This window comes from Ictidomys tridecemlineatus, chromosome 15 (genome assembly GCF_052094955.1).
Source record: "Ictidomys tridecemlineatus isolate mIctTri1 chromosome 15, mIctTri1.hap1, whole genome shotgun sequence".
Classification (NCBI taxonomy): domain Eukaryota; kingdom Metazoa; phylum Chordata; class Mammalia; order Rodentia; family Sciuridae; genus Ictidomys; species Ictidomys tridecemlineatus.
In genome coordinates, this window is record NC_135491.1 from 16443862 (window position 1) to 16461685 (window position 17824).

Sequence of the window (17824 nt, forward strand, 5' to 3'; positions counted from 1 at the left end):
TTTTGTCAGATGTCATTTTTATTTCCAATCACACATTTGGCCTACACGTATTTGTACCACCTCCTCCGGAATCTCAGCTATATGAGGAAGCAAAGAAAGCAGTGGAAACCTTGAACAAACATTTTGCAGAACATGGTAAAATCATAGAGGCTGTTCATAACCAAACCACAAAGATGATACAGCAGTTTCAGGGTGAAACACATAAGATTAAGGTATTGGTAGACTCAGGATATTTAATACCACGTGACTTTAAGTATACTTATGACTGTTCGGTGATGGGATGTTTCAGGTTAGTCCATGCAGATTTTACGTGTATAATGAGATGGAATCCTTTTCATTGGTTTAAAGAAATCCTTTTCTATGTATGTTTGTTTTTCCTTCTAGTAATATTAACTAAGATTTGTTTGAAGGTGAATAAGAGAACTGCTCGGAAGACAGTTGTAAAGCTTGATAAACGAATGTTTTACAGGAACCATGAACAAGCATAGGAAATGCAGAAGACAATCTGCGCGTCGTGCACAAGACGCAGAGCGGAATGAGATTTTGCACTATGCAAGTTGTGAGCTATGCTTGAGTTTTCATGTACGTAACTTTTTCTGGTATGGTGCATTAAAATGTTATAATGGGGACACGCTATCTTTGTTGCTCCATTTGGTGAATACTTGGGCACCAAGGGATTGTGGTCTACATACGAAGATACAGGACAAGATACTTCGAGTCCCATCAATCATCGAGTTTTTACGTCATGTATGGACTCATCAATGGTACATGACGGTACATCGAATAGAAGTGTCCGATGGCGAGAGATACCCGGAACATAATGTTTTTGATGGGGATCTTCACGGAATGTATGAGAACGTCACATCGAGAACAGAATGTACGAGGATGGCCATGGGCATGGTATATCAATAGTGTCCTTCTTTTCAAGCAGGATGATGACACCATATCCTTGCCAGTGTCTTTGTGTCGACCAGGAGCACCGTGTAATAGAGCACCATTCAATGCACTAGATTTGCAAATGCTTTGCTGGAGACAAATTATTCTTCCTTATTTTGTACACATGTGGAAATATACGCTTAGACACGTGGCCCTACCAAAACTATATCAAGAATATGTAGGAAGTAATTTTCCTGATTTACTATCTATCGATTTACTTTGATGTGTGAACCTTACTTTTGATTGGAACATTATGAAATCAGTAAAATAATAGCCATGTCTGTTGAGAATAGTTATTGGTCCTGCAAAAAAAAAAAAGTGGCGGTTGAATAATAATGTCCGAATAATAAGTGAGCTGATCTTGTGGTACCCAGTAAAACGGGCAACTTCCACGCTTGTACTGCAACCTAAGACAGGGGAAGGGGCCTCCCCAGAAACAGGTAAGTAGTACAAGGGCAGTGGACGACCTAAGACAGGGGCTGCTTGATTCCCTTTGCATGCAACCAATATAAAAAAGAGGAAACTTGAACACAAGTCTCCCTAAGGGTAATACTTATCCCTGGCCCCGGGGGCCCGATTTAGCCCCAATTTATTGTTTTGCATGAACAAAGTGGACAGCTCATTCGGACATGACGCGGAATTTTTCTTTTAGAGTTCCACACCTAAGAGATATGTGCCTCACAATGTGCATGGGCCTTTCTTTTCCCAACAATGACAGACGTGTTAACTGAAACAAATGTTTTAATTCTTTAATTTGTGCCATATTTACTTGTTGATAGTACTAGAAAGAATCTTGGGTCGCCAAAAGAAAAACCAACTATTGGAATTTGACAGACACAACCCCGAGTGCTCCGGTACCACTGATTCCACTGTACGAAGAGACAGAAATAACGGGACCCTTGAGAGTATGCCACGGAGCAGTAATACTTTTGAAGAACATAAATAATGGACAGTTGCGACACAAGTTGGAAAATTATCCTAGCATTGTACCTTACCCTGTGTGCTGTGAAATTTGGAATTCTTTAGTTCAATATCTCCCGATGTGTATGGTAGGATTTTGGACCTCTACAGGATGCAATCATTGTATGTTACAGTGACACTTCTTTGGCACCTTTGCAGGATAGTGGTGTCGTTGGCTATTTAACATACAGTGGTGTTATTATACAGCCATCGTGTGATGGATGGTCATTGATACCTTCACCCCTTTTATTGGTCTCGGTATCAAGGGGGTGGAATGACAGGAGAATTTGAAGTAAACATGTTTTGATGAAGAAGGGTGCATAAGTTAGAAATATGTGTGAGTTAGATAAGGACATAAGGTAAACATGTTTTGATGTATTTTAGCACAAACAAGTGTGGTAGTTTAGGATAAGTGTGTTGTGATGCAGTGTAAACATAATCTGTGAGGATAGGATAAGAAATAGAAGCCACGACGTAAACATGTTTTGGTTTGAAGTGTTGTAAACAACTAAGTATTTAAGGGCCAGGAAGGCTGAGCTCTTTGGTCAGTTCAGATCCACGATGCCAGTGGGTCAACATCGAGCGAACTGAGCCCTGCCAGTCTCTGTTCCTGTGCTTCGTGTGATGTGATGAAACCTGGTGTGAATAAACCGAGCATTCGAAAAGGCATATCGTGTGCAGCGACTTCTTTCTTCAGGACACGGATCGTTGGCTGGGAGCGGTTACCTGGAGCAGAGGCGATCCTGACTCCAGGACCACCTGGGGATGATCACGGGACCTCGCTGCAGTCCTGCTCGTGTCAGTTTCTCACCAGTGTGCATTCTGTGATGCTGAATAAGTCTTAAGTGTTGAGAAAAGGCCTTCCCACACTCCTTATACTCATAAGGTTTCTCACCGGTATGAATTCTCAGATGAGGGAAAAATTGTTAACTTTTTGTAAAGGCTTTCCCACATACTTTACATTCATAAGGTTTCTCACTAGTGTGAGTTCTCTGATGATCATTAAGGTTTGAGCAATAATTAAAGGCTTTTCCATATTCCTTCACTCATATGGTTTTTCACCAATGTGAATCTTCTAATGTTGAGTAACAAGTGAGCCACGACTGAAGGATTTCCCACACTCCTTACATTCATACATTTTTCTCTGATGTTGAATAAATTCTAAGTTCTGATTAAAAGTCTTCCCACATATCACAGATTCACAGGGCTTCTCTTTGCTAATAGTTTTTTGATGTGGAACAAGAAAAGTCGGATGAATAAATGGAGGCATATCTTCATGGTAAAGTATTACCTGATCGAAATGTTTCTTTTTTAGAGATAATATTTTGGTCATACTGATTCTAGATCTGAAAGAAAATAAAAACGTACATATATTCATTCTATTCGGAAGTTAAATTTCTTTAAAAAAAAGGGAGGGGCTGGGGATGTGGCTCAAGTGGTAGCACGTTCACTTAATATGTTTGGGGTTTGATTCTCGGCACCACATAAAAATAAAATAAAGATATCGTGTCCACCTAAAACTAAAAAATAAATATTAAAAAATGGAAGATTAAATTGAAAATAACACCCAGCAAAGATGCTTATATGGTTCTCAAATATGGCTAAGCAATTGTAAAACACAGAAAAGCACAAACACTAAGGTCAGATAATAATAGAAGCTGAGGAGGTGATTAGGGAAGCAGATGGCTTCCTCAAATTTTGCTGTGATCAGAATCACCTTCAATACACAACGCTCAGGGCTATCCTCCATACTGTAGTGATTTTAATCATACCTACGCATATATAAACATATGGTTACAAATGCCGAATACCATACTTTGTTTTATAATTTGTAGATAATTTTCAGACCTAAAAGAAAGGGCTATTAGGATAAATGGGTTGAAATGTACAAATGCAGGTGTGGGGGATCAATAAATATGAAGAAGTATACTGTTGGCAAATTCACATTGGGAAGACAGTTTGTAACAAGTCTAAGATGCTGAATGAAACTGTCAGGAATAGGAGACAGGCAAATCTCATCTATAGATAGGACACAATATGAATTGCAGTTTCACTGGAAATAATTTCCCTTGGAATTCAGGCGTGTTGACCTTAAAAGGAGGAATGGATCCTTAATTCATAGCAGTGACTAAAGAGACTAAGAGAAGATGAAATATACTCTGTGAGGAGCGGAATGCCATGTCAACATATGAGAAGGTGAGCTCCAGTTTTATGTTCCGACAAAATTTTTGAGTCTTCTAGACCAGCATCACCTTTCTTAAATCACTATAGGGATCTCCTAAGTCTCCCCATTAGGTTCTAGTACTCTAATCCATTCAGCACCTGGAATGATATTTCGTCTAGCCTTGTCCTACCAAAAATCTAAAACTATTTGGGGTTTTCTCTTTGTCTAGCATACTGCACCCTCCATATCATCACTGGCTGTTAATTGCTGCTTACCCTTTAGGCCTCTGCTCAAGTAGCATCTCTTTAGTGAGGTCATACCTGATCTAAAATTATGTCTTACAGATATTAGGCCTTAGTTCATGCTTTTTCTTTAATAGCACTTATTTTAAGTTATATATGCATAAGGTCCAGTGAAGTCAAAAGTGTCAATTATTTTTACCAATGGATATGATACTCAACATTGTATGTTTTGGCAAATGCCTAAAATATAAGAAGCTGAATAAATAATTTATTGAATTACTGAGGCAATAAATGATTTTTATATGTACTATTCTTGGAAGTTTTAAAAAACTCATATGATCAACTCATTATTCATAGTAATTATGTTCTTTAAACTCATCATAAAAAGTGAATTATACAATACTGAACTGTTGCTTTCATCAGTTGAGCATGTATAATCTTGTTTTACATATACTTCTATTTAAAGACACTTTACTTTTGTTGATTACTGCTGAATGCATGACCAATAGTACTATAACTCATGCTGGTCTAGAGTACAATAATTAGAAGAAGGGTTCCAAGAAGTAATTACCTAAATTTGGCCAATGACCAACTGGGGAGCTGGAAGAAAAGGGGCATGTATTTGGTTTGAGATAGTGGAACCAGCATTACTTTGATGTCTACAAGCCACTTCATTTTCCCATTTGCCATGACATTCTTCCATAATAATTGCTATCAATACTGAGTGCTTACTTTATACCATGCTTCTCTAACACAGAGATTATCTCCTTAAGGCACATAAACCATCTTTGTTTTCTTAATATTTTTTAGTTGTCAGTGGACCTTCATTTTATTTATTTATATATGGTGCAGAGAATGGAACCCAGTGCTTCACACATGCTAGGCAAATGTTTCTACCTCTTGCATTTAGGAACATTAGATGACACAGCACTATGTTTAAGGGGCATTTTATTTATTTGTGCGGTACTTGGGTTTGAACCCAGGGCCTTGCACATGCTAACCAGGCTCTTTACCACAGGGTTACACCCCAAGTACTTGCCTGCCACTTTAAACAGTGAATTCACCAACAGAAAGAAAATGTGCAAAGTATTATTTTTATAATATGAGAGTTAAAATAAGAAGTCAGAGCAGGGCCTTTTTAAATATCAATTGGAATAAATATGTATTGGAAGACTTAATTTTTTTGCCACTCTGTATATGACCATGAGAGCTCTGTATTGATTTTGAGTAAGTGAATTTGCAATATGGAGACTGTGAATAATGAAGGTTGACCATACTATTTTAATTTAAAAGGGGCATAATTTGTTTAAAAATTGGCAGATTGTATCTAAAGAGTTTATCATTGCTTACTCATGAATCTATAGTAAAAGTTTAACAAAGGTCAAGAAAAACTCCACTAAGACAAAGGATACTGGAAATGAGGCAGCAGCAAATAAAACTTGGAAGCTAAAACGCCAATGGATGAGTAATAAGTGACTCTGTACACAATAATCAAATTCTAAGCCTACAATGGATTATTTATATAATACTGAATCAGGGTGCAGTTCTCTATAGATGAAGAATTGAAAGCATCTGCCACTTCACACAATGAGGTGAACAGAAAATACTGAAAGCTAAGGCATGAGATGAAGGATTTTATTAGTTTATTAGAGACTACAAGATCCCCTCTCCTATTCCACAACAGAAAGATGATTATACTTCTCTACACTCATAGGAAATCAGAAAATGGAACAAGAGAGAATATGGACTCAGGAACATCACATATAGCTATGGGCATGGATTCTGAACTAAAAAAAAAGGATTAACATAAATTATACCCACTTGGGATTTTTGTTTTGTTTTGTTTTTGGTATTGGGGATTTAACCCAGAGGTGCTTTACCATTGAACTACATCCCCAGCCCATCTTTTAAAAAATATTTTTATTTGTAGATGGATACAATACCTTTATTCATTTATTTTTTATGTGGTGCTGAGGATTGAATCCAGGGTCTCACACATGCAAGGCAAGTGATCTACCACTGAGCCACAACCCTAGCCTCTCTACAGGCTATTTTGAGACAGTCTCACTAAATTGCTGAAGCTAGACTCAAACTTGTGATCCTCCTGCCTCACTCTCTTGAGTCACTGGGATTATAGGTGTCAGCTATGGTGCCCAGCCAATTTGCATTATGATAAAGACCAGTAAAGAAAATACCTGGGTTTTGTTCTGGGTTCTTAGCTCAGAGCTTCAAACCCCCTTGGAATTACCAGGTAAGAGTGACATTCATTACTTACAAATCCCTTTTGATTATATTTGAGTTTATAAAAATGATGTGATTCATGATAGGTCCACAAATAATTTCAAGGGAGAAATTTGCCAAGAAAGACAAGTCCGTGATTAGATGGTTGGAACTTTCAGCCCTAGCCCAACACCTGACCACTAAGAATGATTGGAAATTGAATTTAATCATGTAGCCAGGGAGTTAATCTGTCATAGCTATGTAATGAAACTCCAATAAAAAACTCATGATGAGGCTTGGGAGAATTTCCTAGTTGGTGACCAGGAGGGTGGCATACTCTAATTCCATGAAGATAGAAATCTCCTGTGCCTAGAACCGCCCCCGCCCAGACCTTGGTAGTTATTCTTACTCACCCCCCAGATCTTGCCCTATATATCATTTAGCTGTTCTTCTGTATCTTTATATAAAACAGTAATCATAAGAACAGTGCTGTCACAGGCTGGGGTTCAGTATTTGCCTCATATGTGTGAGGTACTAGGTTTGATTTTTCAACACTACATATAAATAAATGAATAAAATAAAGGTCCATCAACAACTAAAACAAAGAAGAGTGCTGTCATGAGTTCTGTGAGTTGGTCTAACAAATTATAGAGGGATTCTGAGGTGCTAATTATATTCTATTCTTGTCTCTAGGGGTGGTTAATACTTGATTTTTTTTTTAAAGTAAGAAAGGTGGGGCTGGGGTGGTGGCTCAGTGGTAGAGCATTTGCCTAGCATTTATGAGGCACTGGGTTTGATTCTCAGCAATGCATATAAATAAATAAAATAAAGGTCCATGACAACTAAAAAAATATTTTTTAAAAAAGAAAGGTTCTCTCTACTTTTTTAAATGAAAGAATGAACTATTAAACTCAGGACAAGCTGTTCAAAGAAGGTAATTAGAAAATAGATAAAATGAAAACCAGTACAAGAAAGAAAAATAAAAAATACATTTACACATGTATTTTCCAAAAGATTCTTCTATTATAGAATTTGAAATACAGCATATCTTAAGAAGAAAAAAATTTAAATATAAAAAGATAACTGTTTTGGAAATAAAGAAAGGTATTTACTCTCATGGATAGGGGAGAAAGTATAAGAGCAAAAAAGCATGAGAGCTCACATAGCAGAGGGGAGGTTTTGCCCTCTGAGGGGAGCTTCCTGATAAAATCTCTAGAGGGAATGTCTCTTCGTGGCCCTGTTCCTGTCTTATCATCTCACCTCTGGTCAGCTTTCTGTCAATCATCCAGGACTCTTTTCCTTGTTCCAATAAGGAGATCACAGCTGGCTTAGAATTGGAAAGTGCTGCTCACAAGAAAAGATATGGGACATGGTTATCCTGTGGATGTCCCAGGAATCAGATCCAGTCCCTTGGTGGTCAAGGAAGAGATGTCACTACAGGAAGGACCAGAGGAAGATGGAGAAGATGAAGCTTCAGCCACAGCCCATTGGAGCTTCCCATTTTCAATTCTTCCATTCCATTCCAACTCAAACCATTCCTTGGGGAACAGAGAACATAAATTCAGCAGGTTGCCTGAAGTGAAATATTCATTTGCCCAAGGATTATGAATTTGGGGGTGGGGTAGTTATTCTCACCCACTGAAACCAGGTTTCTGAAATTCTCCAACATCATTCTTTTTTTTAAAGAGAGGAGAGAGAGAGAGAGAGAGAGAGAGAGAGAGAGAGAGAGAGAGAGAGAGAGAGAGAGAGAGAATTTTTTAATATTTTTCAGTTTTTCAGTGGATACAACATCTTTATTTTATGTGGTGCAGAGGATTGAACCCAGTGCCCTGTGCCAGGCAAGCGCGTTACCGCTTGAGCCACATCCCCAGCCCCTCCAACATCACTTCTTTATCTAAGTTCATCTGAACAGAGTCCAGGCATTCCCATTCCTCCTGAGAGAAGTAAGTCTATGGACACATCTGTGAACATCATTGACCCCTGAAACAATAAACAAACTACTCAAGAGAAATGATAGTGGAGGTAGTAAAAGGCTCTGCAGGAAGAGATAGAGCAATGGAAGAGGCTGGAATCTTATCTCCTAGAAATGGACAACCATGGCGGACTTTCCCAGTGATATGAATTAAAAAGCAACCAGCTCAATGAGTAAGTGCCTTCCCCTCTTTCCTTTTTCTTTAAGTTCCAAGAGGGAAAAATGTGATGGACTTTCAAAAACAGTACATGTTAGAGTAAAATTTCAGGATATGGGGGGGGGGACAGAACTTTCTAAAAAGCTTCCAGGAAGAAAACATGGATCACAAAAGCTTTTCAGAGATCAGAATGGCAATGGAATTCTCAAGAGCACTGTTTGAAATTAGAAGAGAACAAAGCAATTCTTTCACTACTATTAGGAAAAAAAAACAAATTCTGGCTCAGAAATCTATAACCAGTCAAGTCACTAAGCCAATGTGAAGATTAAATCAAAACAATTCTAGAACTGCAGGGAATGATGATATATCTCTGATATAACTCTTAGGAAACTAGTGGTCTGTGCTCCATCAAAACTAGGAAGTACACAGGAAAAAGAAATGGTATTATATTTAGAATCAGGAAAACTAACAATGAGAACCATGTATGAATTCCCAATATAATTGTAAAAGGCAAGTTCCTGGTAGCAGCCCTGGAAAATAACATCCAGGAAGAGAAGGAAAGCAGACTCTTAAGGGAAGGAGGTCTCCAGGGGAAAATATGTTTGGTCATGTGGAAAATATTTACAGATAACTGACAACAATGCTAGAGGGTTTGGGAAAAAAATAGTGACAGGTACATGGGCTCAGGAAAATGAAAAAACAAGGCAATGTAGGCTAAGAAAAATGAAAATTAAACTAGAAAGAATCTAAGATCTTAGTAGCTTATGACTTGGCTTAGATTAACAATAGTTGCAAGGTCCTAATCACATGGATAATGATGATTTAAAAAGAAACAATGATATAACTCTATTGCAGGGACAGGAAATAAGGACTGTTGAATAGGAAAATCTGGCAGGAGGCCACTAGAAAAATAACACAAAAATATAGGAAAAATGCCAAGAGAAACAGCAAGAGTTGAGGGTAGCCACAAGGAGAATGGGTACTGGGACAATGACCATTTTCCTGTCTTTTAACATTTCTTGAAACTTTAAAAAGTACAATTAGTTAAATATGAAGTTAAAATATCAGTATCTTAGCCAATAGCATAAATTAAATTTCTTGAAAACATAGTTCTTTTTTTGAGAGAGAGAGAGAGAGAGAGAGAGAGAGAGAGAGAAAATGAGAGTTGTTTTAGTGTTTATTTTTCAGTTTTCGGTGGACACAACAACATCTTTGTTTGTATGTGGTGGTGAGGATTGAACCCGGGCTGCACGCATGCCAGGCGAGCGCACTTCCACTTGAGCCACATCCCCAGCCCGAAAACATAGTTCTTTTATGACTACTATAAGAATTGTTTCTTAAAAATATAAATTATTTAACTTTATAATTTTATAGTGGCAGAAATTTTCACAATATAAATACTAATAAACAAATCTTTCATTCCAGATATTTTGTTAGGCAAAATCCTTAAGATCCTATTCAAATGTACACCCCTCTCCCTATACCTCATACTATTCATATCTACCATTTTGCAGTTTCTTAGTTGCATCCTTTATAATAAAACTGTAATCAACAGTAAAATCATGCATTGCTTAGTAACAAGGATACATTCTGAGAATTGTGTCATTGGTGATTTCAGTATTGTGCCAACATCATAGAGTATATTTGCATAAACCTAGATGGGATAGCCACTGCAAACCTAGGATATATGGTGTAGTCTATTACTCCTAGGCTATAGACCTGAATACCATGTTACTTTTCTGGATATTGTAGGCAATTTTAACATAGTGATAAACATTTTTGTATCTAAACAGAAACAGGTATAGTAAAAATAATGGGCAATAAGACTTTTCTGCTTCATTTAATTTTATGTAAAAACCCATTAGACATGTGGTTTATCATTGACCAAAATGTTGTTATGGTGAATTATTTGAACCTAAGGAAGGGTTATGGGAACTCCTCAGATTGTGTGGATGGCTGCAAAGAAGTACAGTGCCTTAGAGACACCTAAAGTAGGGGCAATTCTGTGAGACTAAGTTCCTTAACCTCTGGTTTTGTATTAACTCCAGGTAGTTAGCGTAAGAATTGAGGGCCGGGGTTGTGGCTCAGTGGTGGAGCACTCACCTGGCACATGCAGGGCATTAGGTTCGATCCTCAGCACCACATAAAAATAAAATAAAGGTAGTGTGTTCAAAATATTTTAAAAAAAGAATTGAACTGAATTGTAATACATAAGCTGGTGTCAATAATTTATTGTTGTTTGGAAAAGATCAGACATTTCCATACCATAGGAGCAATGAGGGTATTGTTGCTTCACTTTAGGCCAAATAAGGGGAACTTAAAGATTCCAAAGTAGAATGGTGAGATTTTGGGGGAGAATTTCTGCTGGTCCCTCTGGAGTTTATATATCATAAAAATTGGTACCTATTCTTCTTGGACCCAATGAAGGAACAAAGTGACCTCCACAAAGGAGGGTATCACAAACTACCAAGGTCCATGCCAAGTATTCCAAGTAGCCATTTCAAAGAGACATGCTGCCACATCATAGGAAATGAAATTAGAGATTCCCAATAGGGATTTCTCAAAGAAATTCATAAAAGTACCCCACAAAAAAGAGTCAGTATTGAATATCCATTAAAACAAGAGAAACCAACACAAAACCAGTCTTTCAACAAAGTCTTTTCGGTCTCCTTATCTCTTCTTGCCCATCCCTTTTCTAATCTCATAGGATTCAAAGACTGCCTATTGGGCAGGATAATGAGAAAGTCAGGATTAGGAAATGAAGAAGGTTTATATGTCCCCCTTTACACACTGCAAGCATCAAGTTGAATGCAGGAGGCTTTGCATGAAATTTAAAGATTATTAAGCTGAACCAGTGGTTGTAATTAATCAAATGAGACTGTTCTTGTGACTGAAAACTATCAAAGAATACCAAAAAGAATGATCAAAATGATTATAGAACTACTTAGGTTTTCATCTAGGAAAACAATCAAAAAACTAGCCCATAGGGAGGGTTGAGAGTAGAAATGATGAGGGGGGAAATGCTTCATATGGAGTCTTTCTTTCTTCCTATTTTTTCCCCTGTACTGGGGATTGAACCCAGGGGTGCTCTGCCACTGAACTACATTCCCAGCCCTTTCTAAGTTTTATTTTGAGAAAGGGTTCTACTAAATTGCTTAGGCTGGCCTCAAACTTATGATCCTCCATCCTCAGTCTCTCAAGTATTACAAATGTAACCAAACCCAGTAAATCCTTCTTATTTCAAAGTCCTGGTTATGAACACTTTTGGTTTCTAGGTATAGGTATATTATTTGCAAAAAGTGATAATCTCACATCTTCTTTACTAATATGTAACAAAATTTTCTCTTGTCTAAATGCTTTGGTTAATATCTCTAAACAACATTAAATAATATCTGTAAAGGTATATATTCTTTTTTTCCCTTTCTTATTTTACTGGGAATATTTCAAATATTCCCTGATTAAATATTAGGTGAGTTCACAAAAACAGAATTCATTTTATTCCTTTTACATTTCATTTTTTATTATGGTACATTATTTCCCTAATGCATTCCCATTAATATTAGGCAATAATTTTCACTGCAGAAATGGTTAAGTATAGGGCTGGCGGTGTGGCTTAGTGGTAGAATACATTTAGCATATACAAGGCCCTAGTTTGGTCCCTAGTACCTAAAAAAATAAATTAAAAAAAAGTTTTAGGGCTGGGATTGTGGCTCAGCAGTAGAGCACTCGCCTAGCATGTGCAAGGCCCTGAGTTTGATCCTCAGCACCACATAAAAATAAATAAATAAAATAAAGATTTAAAAAAATGTTTTAAAAGGTGAGTGTAATTATAGGCTGGTAGGAGAGGAAACAGATACTTAAGCTGAATAGATTTGGGAAGACTTATTCTTATCCTAGTTTTCTTTGCATCTATGCCAAATATACTTATTTTAAATATTGAGTAGACCCACTCAGTGTTCAAAATTGATACCTTGGGAAAACACTGTCCCTATTCTGAGTTCTCTACCCTTTTACCTTTTAATTTTCAGATTAGAGAATCATATGGTGATCGGATAGCCTTAAGATTTAGTAGGTTCTCCAGGGTTATAAGTATTAAAAGTATTTAATACTTTCAGTATTAGACATGTTTTTACTATCACTTGATAAAAGACATTAGTTGCCTGTCATTCCAACCCTACTTGAGATAAGCTTCTTTTGTTCACTTTTTTATTTTTACTTTTTGGTACAGTGATTGAACCCAGGGGTGCTTTACCACTAAGCTACATCTCCAGCCCTTTTTATTTTTTATTTTGAGATGGAGTCTTAAAGAGCTTTGGCTGCTGTGAACTTGCAATCCTCCTGCCTCAGCCTTCTGAGCCACTAGGATTACAGGCATATGACACTGCACCAAGATTAGTACTATCTTTGAATTGTCAACTCTTAAAACCAAGAAGAGATCAAGAGACAAAAAGAGAAGAATGAGATCTAACCTATGTTTTGGAATTGTCAACTCTTAAAACCAAGAAGAGATCAAGAGACAAAAAGAGAAGAATGAGATCTAACCTATGTTTCACTAGAACCTGATAAAGAAAGGAAAGGATAGAAAATGAAGCAGAGGCAATCTCTGAAGAGACAGTGACTGGGAATTTTTCTGTACTAATAATAGATACCTATCCACAAATTTAAAAATGCCTACAAATTCCAAGCAGATACATAAAAAAGAATGCACTTAAGATATATTACACTAAATTACAGAAAACAAAAAACAGAGAGAAAATCCTTAAAAACAGCCAGAGGAAGAAAAGACAGACTACCTTTTAAGAGGAGCTCAGGTAATCAAGATTAGCACAAAGATGTACAAATAGACCAATGGAATAGAATAATGAGCTCATAATACACCCATATACATATGGACACAAGATATCTTTGCAGACCAGTGAGAACACAATGGATTTTCCTAAACATGGTACTGAGAAAATTATTAAAGGGGAAAAAAATCTGACCCCATACTTACAGCATATACAAAAGTCAGTTAAAAATGGATTGAACATCTAAATGGGAAAGCAAAACTTACAGCCTTTAGGATAAATATAGGAGAATATTTATATGAACCTGGGACAGGGAAGGAGTTCTTAACAAGATACAAAAAACATTAACCTTAAAGGAAAAAAAATTGGTAAACTCAACTTTTTTAAAATTAGAATTTCTGTTCACAAAACCACGTTAAAGTGACAGAACAATCCAAATAGTATGGACATATAATATAATAAAAGCTTACTATAAATAAAACTTATTCTAAGAGAAAAATGTAGAAAATTTGAAGAAACATATCACAAAACAAACCCTAATATAAACATATGGAATGGTGATCAACCTCATTAACAACTATGGAAATACAAATTTAAACTTGCATGTATATGTATAAATATCTAAAAGTCTGATACAATTGAGTTAATGCAAAGTAGAAACCTCAATTCTTTCATACAAAGAAATGTCTGTGAAAAATGATATTCCAAGACCACTACACTCTGTAGTGAAAATGTACAGTATAAAATGTAAATGAGGGCTGGGGATGTACCTCAGTGGTACACTGCTTGCCTTATGCACAGAAGGACTTGGATTCAACCCCCAGTACTGAAAAAAAATGAATGAAATATAATTTGACATTGGCAAAAAATACACATTTAAATATTAATACTAGTTAAGTGATCAAATTTTTTTCTTGTAATTCTGTGTTTTTGAAGTCTCTAAAATAATCATGCTTTTTATTTACTTTTTATTTTAATAGTACCAGGGATTGAATGCAGTGATGCTTAACTACTGAGCTACATGCCCAGCATTTTTTATTTTTTGAGATAGGTTCTCCCTAATTTACTCATGGCCTTGCTAAATTGCTGAGGCTAGCTTTGAAATCATGATCCTCCTGCCTCAGCCTCCCAGACCGCTGGGATGACAGGCCTGTGCCACCATGCCCAGCTCATGCTTTTATTTTAAAATAATAAATATTATACTTATAAGAAGAATTCAGCAAGCAGAAGTGAACATTAGGTATATCGAGAGTATTCGGCTTTTTTTTTTTCTTTTGGTACCATGGTTTGATCCCAGGGGTGCTTAACCACTGAACTACATCCCTAGCCTTTGTTTAAAATTTTTTATTTAGCGACAGGGTCTCACTGAGTTGCTAAATGCCTTGCTAAATTGCTGAGGCTGTCTTTGAACTCGCCATCCTCCTGCCTCATGCAGCCCCCTAAGAGGTTGAGATTACAGGTGTGCCCACCCCGCCTGGCTTATTAGGCTCTAATACCAGGCATACCCATCCTTTTTCTCCAATGGGGACATTATAAGGATCTATATTCAAATGATATATCTTTTTTATTTTTGTTTTTGAGGTACTGTGGTTGAAGGGGGAGGGTGCTTTACCATTCACCTACACCCCCAGCTCTTTTTAATTTTATTTATTCATTTAAATTTTGAGACAGGGTCTGGCTAAGTTGTTGTGGTGCACCTCGAACTTGCGATCCAAGTCACTGGGATTATAGGTGTCATTTTTTCCTAAATACTTATTTTTTAATTGTAGTTGGACACAATACCTTTATTTTATTTATTTTTAAGTGGTGCTGAGGATCAAACCCAGGACCTCGCTTTTGCTAGGCTCTGCCACTGAGCCACAACCCCAGCCCCCATGGAAACATTTTTATTAAACAACAATTTTCAGAGAAAGGAAACTATAAAAGAAACCCTACTATACCCTGGATATTACTTGTCGAAATTCATCATGCATTCTTTCCTTTTCTTCTTGGGTGGCTCACCTGGAGAAAGGTAGAAATGGTAGAAGAAAAGTAACTCTAAGATAGCAGGTTTTTCCTAGTACCCTAGTTAGTTAGATTGGAGGTCATTATCAGCTCCAAAGTCGTTACCCACCACACACAGGGTATGGCGATCGGAGGAAAATGGGGCATCCTGTGCAAGTTCACTGCTGTCCTGGGCTAGAACCTAACGTCAGAAAGGTTTCCTGGGGCTAGAGTTCTGGAGTCACAGTCATAAAGGAGACAGGAGCCCCATACTAATACACAGTGTCTCATCCATTAAGGGACGGTCATACTAAAGCCATAACTTCACAACGACCAGCCATCTCATGTCCATACACAAAGCCGTAGTGTCATAATGTGTCCAGACAATCCCACAAACTCCCGTGTCCAGTGCGCTCTGCCCGCACAGCCCCAAGGCTCCAGCTCCTGACCCTGCGGACCTGAGGCGCTTGTCCCGCCGGATCTAACGGTCCCGCCAGATCTAACGGTCCCGCCAGGCTGGACTCGAGTTCGCCGGAAGAGCGAGAGGCCACCAGGCCTTCTGGGAAATGTAGTCCAGAGCAGGTGTCCACGTCGATTCCTCTCAGGGCCCAGCGTGGGCCCATCCGAAATGACTGCGCGGGCAACTCCCCCAATCCAGAGCAGTTTCACCGCTGGTACTTCGCCACAGCGTGGCGCGCTGCACTGCCCCTTCCCAGAGGACCTGGCTAATCCCTCCTGGGCACTGGAAACGCGGGCAGCGTCCTGGACGGAAGTTGAGTTGGACCGCGTGGCCTTCTGGGAGGAGTTTTGCTTGGAACGTAGCGGTCACGGAGAGCTCCTTCGGCTCACCTGAGCCTGTCCCTGACCTGCTTGCTCGTGGGCTTCTCTCGGTCTCTTAGAAACCGCGCGCTGGCTGCGCCTCCGGCTGTCCTGGGTCTGTGAAGCTGCGGGTGCCCGCCTTGGGAGGTGAGGGCGGGGCTCCGACCGTCCGGTTTGGACCGGCCGCGGGCGGCTGACGGGGCGGAGGCCCTGAGGGGGCCGGGAGTGGCCGGGCTAGCGGAGGTGGGATGTAGCGGCGGTGCGCTGGAACTACTCGTGGGTCGTTGGAGTGGTTCGAGTCGTTGGGACGGAAAAAAACGTGGTGAGAATTAGCGAGTGTTTATGATTATCGAAGGTGTGTGGTTATTGTGTTTGGTGATTATGGTGTATGTTTGTGCTTGTGTGTGATTGCGGTTAAGGGTGTGGTGTGGTGTGGTGTGTGAAAGCCTGGCGAAGTGCAACTTCGATGTGTAGTGGTTCTGGTCTGTCTTGGGCTAGTTTTCTCTGTTGTGTTTTGACATAGTTGACAAGTACGTTTGAAATACAATTCTGTATTTTCTAGCGGGCCTTTCTTTACGTTGACCCCCTGCCTTTTGTTTCCTTTACCGCCCCTCCCCCACAATTCTTGACCGTTATGTAGCTTTCAAGTTTTCCGTGATGATCTTTCCCAGGTTTGCCACCATCATCGTACGGCTTGCATCCTTTATTATGTGCATTCATTTATTTTTTATTTGGTTTTATTTTGTGGTATTGGTGAAGGAACCAAGGGTCTCTCACGCATGCTAGGCAAGCGCGCTGCTACTTAGTTACACCCCCATTCCTGTCTTGGTTTAATATTGCTTAAAAACCCACCCTTAACCCCAGCAGCATACCGTAGGTAGCGTTTATTTTCTTATTCAGGTTATTTGGTTTACTATATTCAGCAGATCGAGGCTGCGTTTTGTTTGAGTGGCAGAGCCATAGGAAGAACTCATATCTGTCCTGCATTTATTCTTTCTGGGGCTCAGGCTTAAAAGAACAGTGGTTACTAGGGCATTTTCAATCCGGGATGGATTTCCAGAGCATAGAACGGATCATGCAGATACCCTTAAAATATCTGCTCCCAAATATACTGATATTTCATTGGCCAAATAAAGTAAGTCAGGTGCTAAGCTTAACATCAGTTAACAACCATAAAGCATAACTAGAAATGGAATAGTTACCGGGAAAGTAATGTGAATGTATAATAACCCTGTTAGGGTTGAAGAATTAGGACTAGGATTCCAGTCTGCCACAGTGAGAAACATAGTTCTTTATTCTGGCAAATGCCTTTTAGCCCAGGTTCTCTTGACTGATGATAATCCTTTTCAGATTTTGTTATTGTGTTTGTCAGTAATTTCGATTTTCAATCCTTTGTCTTTGTTTCAGGTTTCTTGAGGGGAGCACATTGCTGAGCTTTTAATCCTTTTATCCTGTTTGTCATTTTAATGGGTGAGTATAAGTAGTTACATTTATTAAAATTAGTGATAAAATTTTTTTTTATTTTCTATTTTTTATTGTGCAGGTTTATCTCTTTCTCTCTCTGCTGGTTTAATTTCTGCTCTT

General features: G+C 38.4%; 1 protein-coding gene and 1 pseudogene across 10 annotated transcripts in view; one reads left to right on the forward strand and one right to left on the reverse strand.

Annotated features, from left to right (window-relative positions):
- On the reverse strand, positions 1 to 15911 carry LOC120887947 (uncharacterized; annotated as a pseudogene). Its single transcript, XR_013431169.1, has 3 exons — positions 15440 to 15911; positions 7783 to 8060; positions 1 to 3242 (listed from the first exon to the last, which is right to left on the reverse strand). The product of XR_013431169.1 is annotated as an uncharacterized LOC120887947 (transcript).
- Positions 15912 to 16196: 285 nt separating this feature from the next.
- Positions 16197 to 17824, forward strand: part of LOC110597012 (zinc finger protein 568) — a 71950-nt gene continuing 70322 nt past the window's right edge. For 2 of the 9 annotated variants that reach the window (XM_078033113.1, XM_078033117.1), the window contains exons 1-2: positions 16206 to 16355; positions 17648 to 17710. The gene's annotated coding sequence lies outside the window, so the exon portion shown is untranslated. Of the gene's footprint in view, positions 16388 to 16422; positions 16596 to 17647; positions 17711 to 17824 lie in introns of those variants that run through there. The other 7 variants (XM_078033111.1, XM_078033115.1, XM_078033112.1 and 4 more) reach the window with 4 other exon arrangements.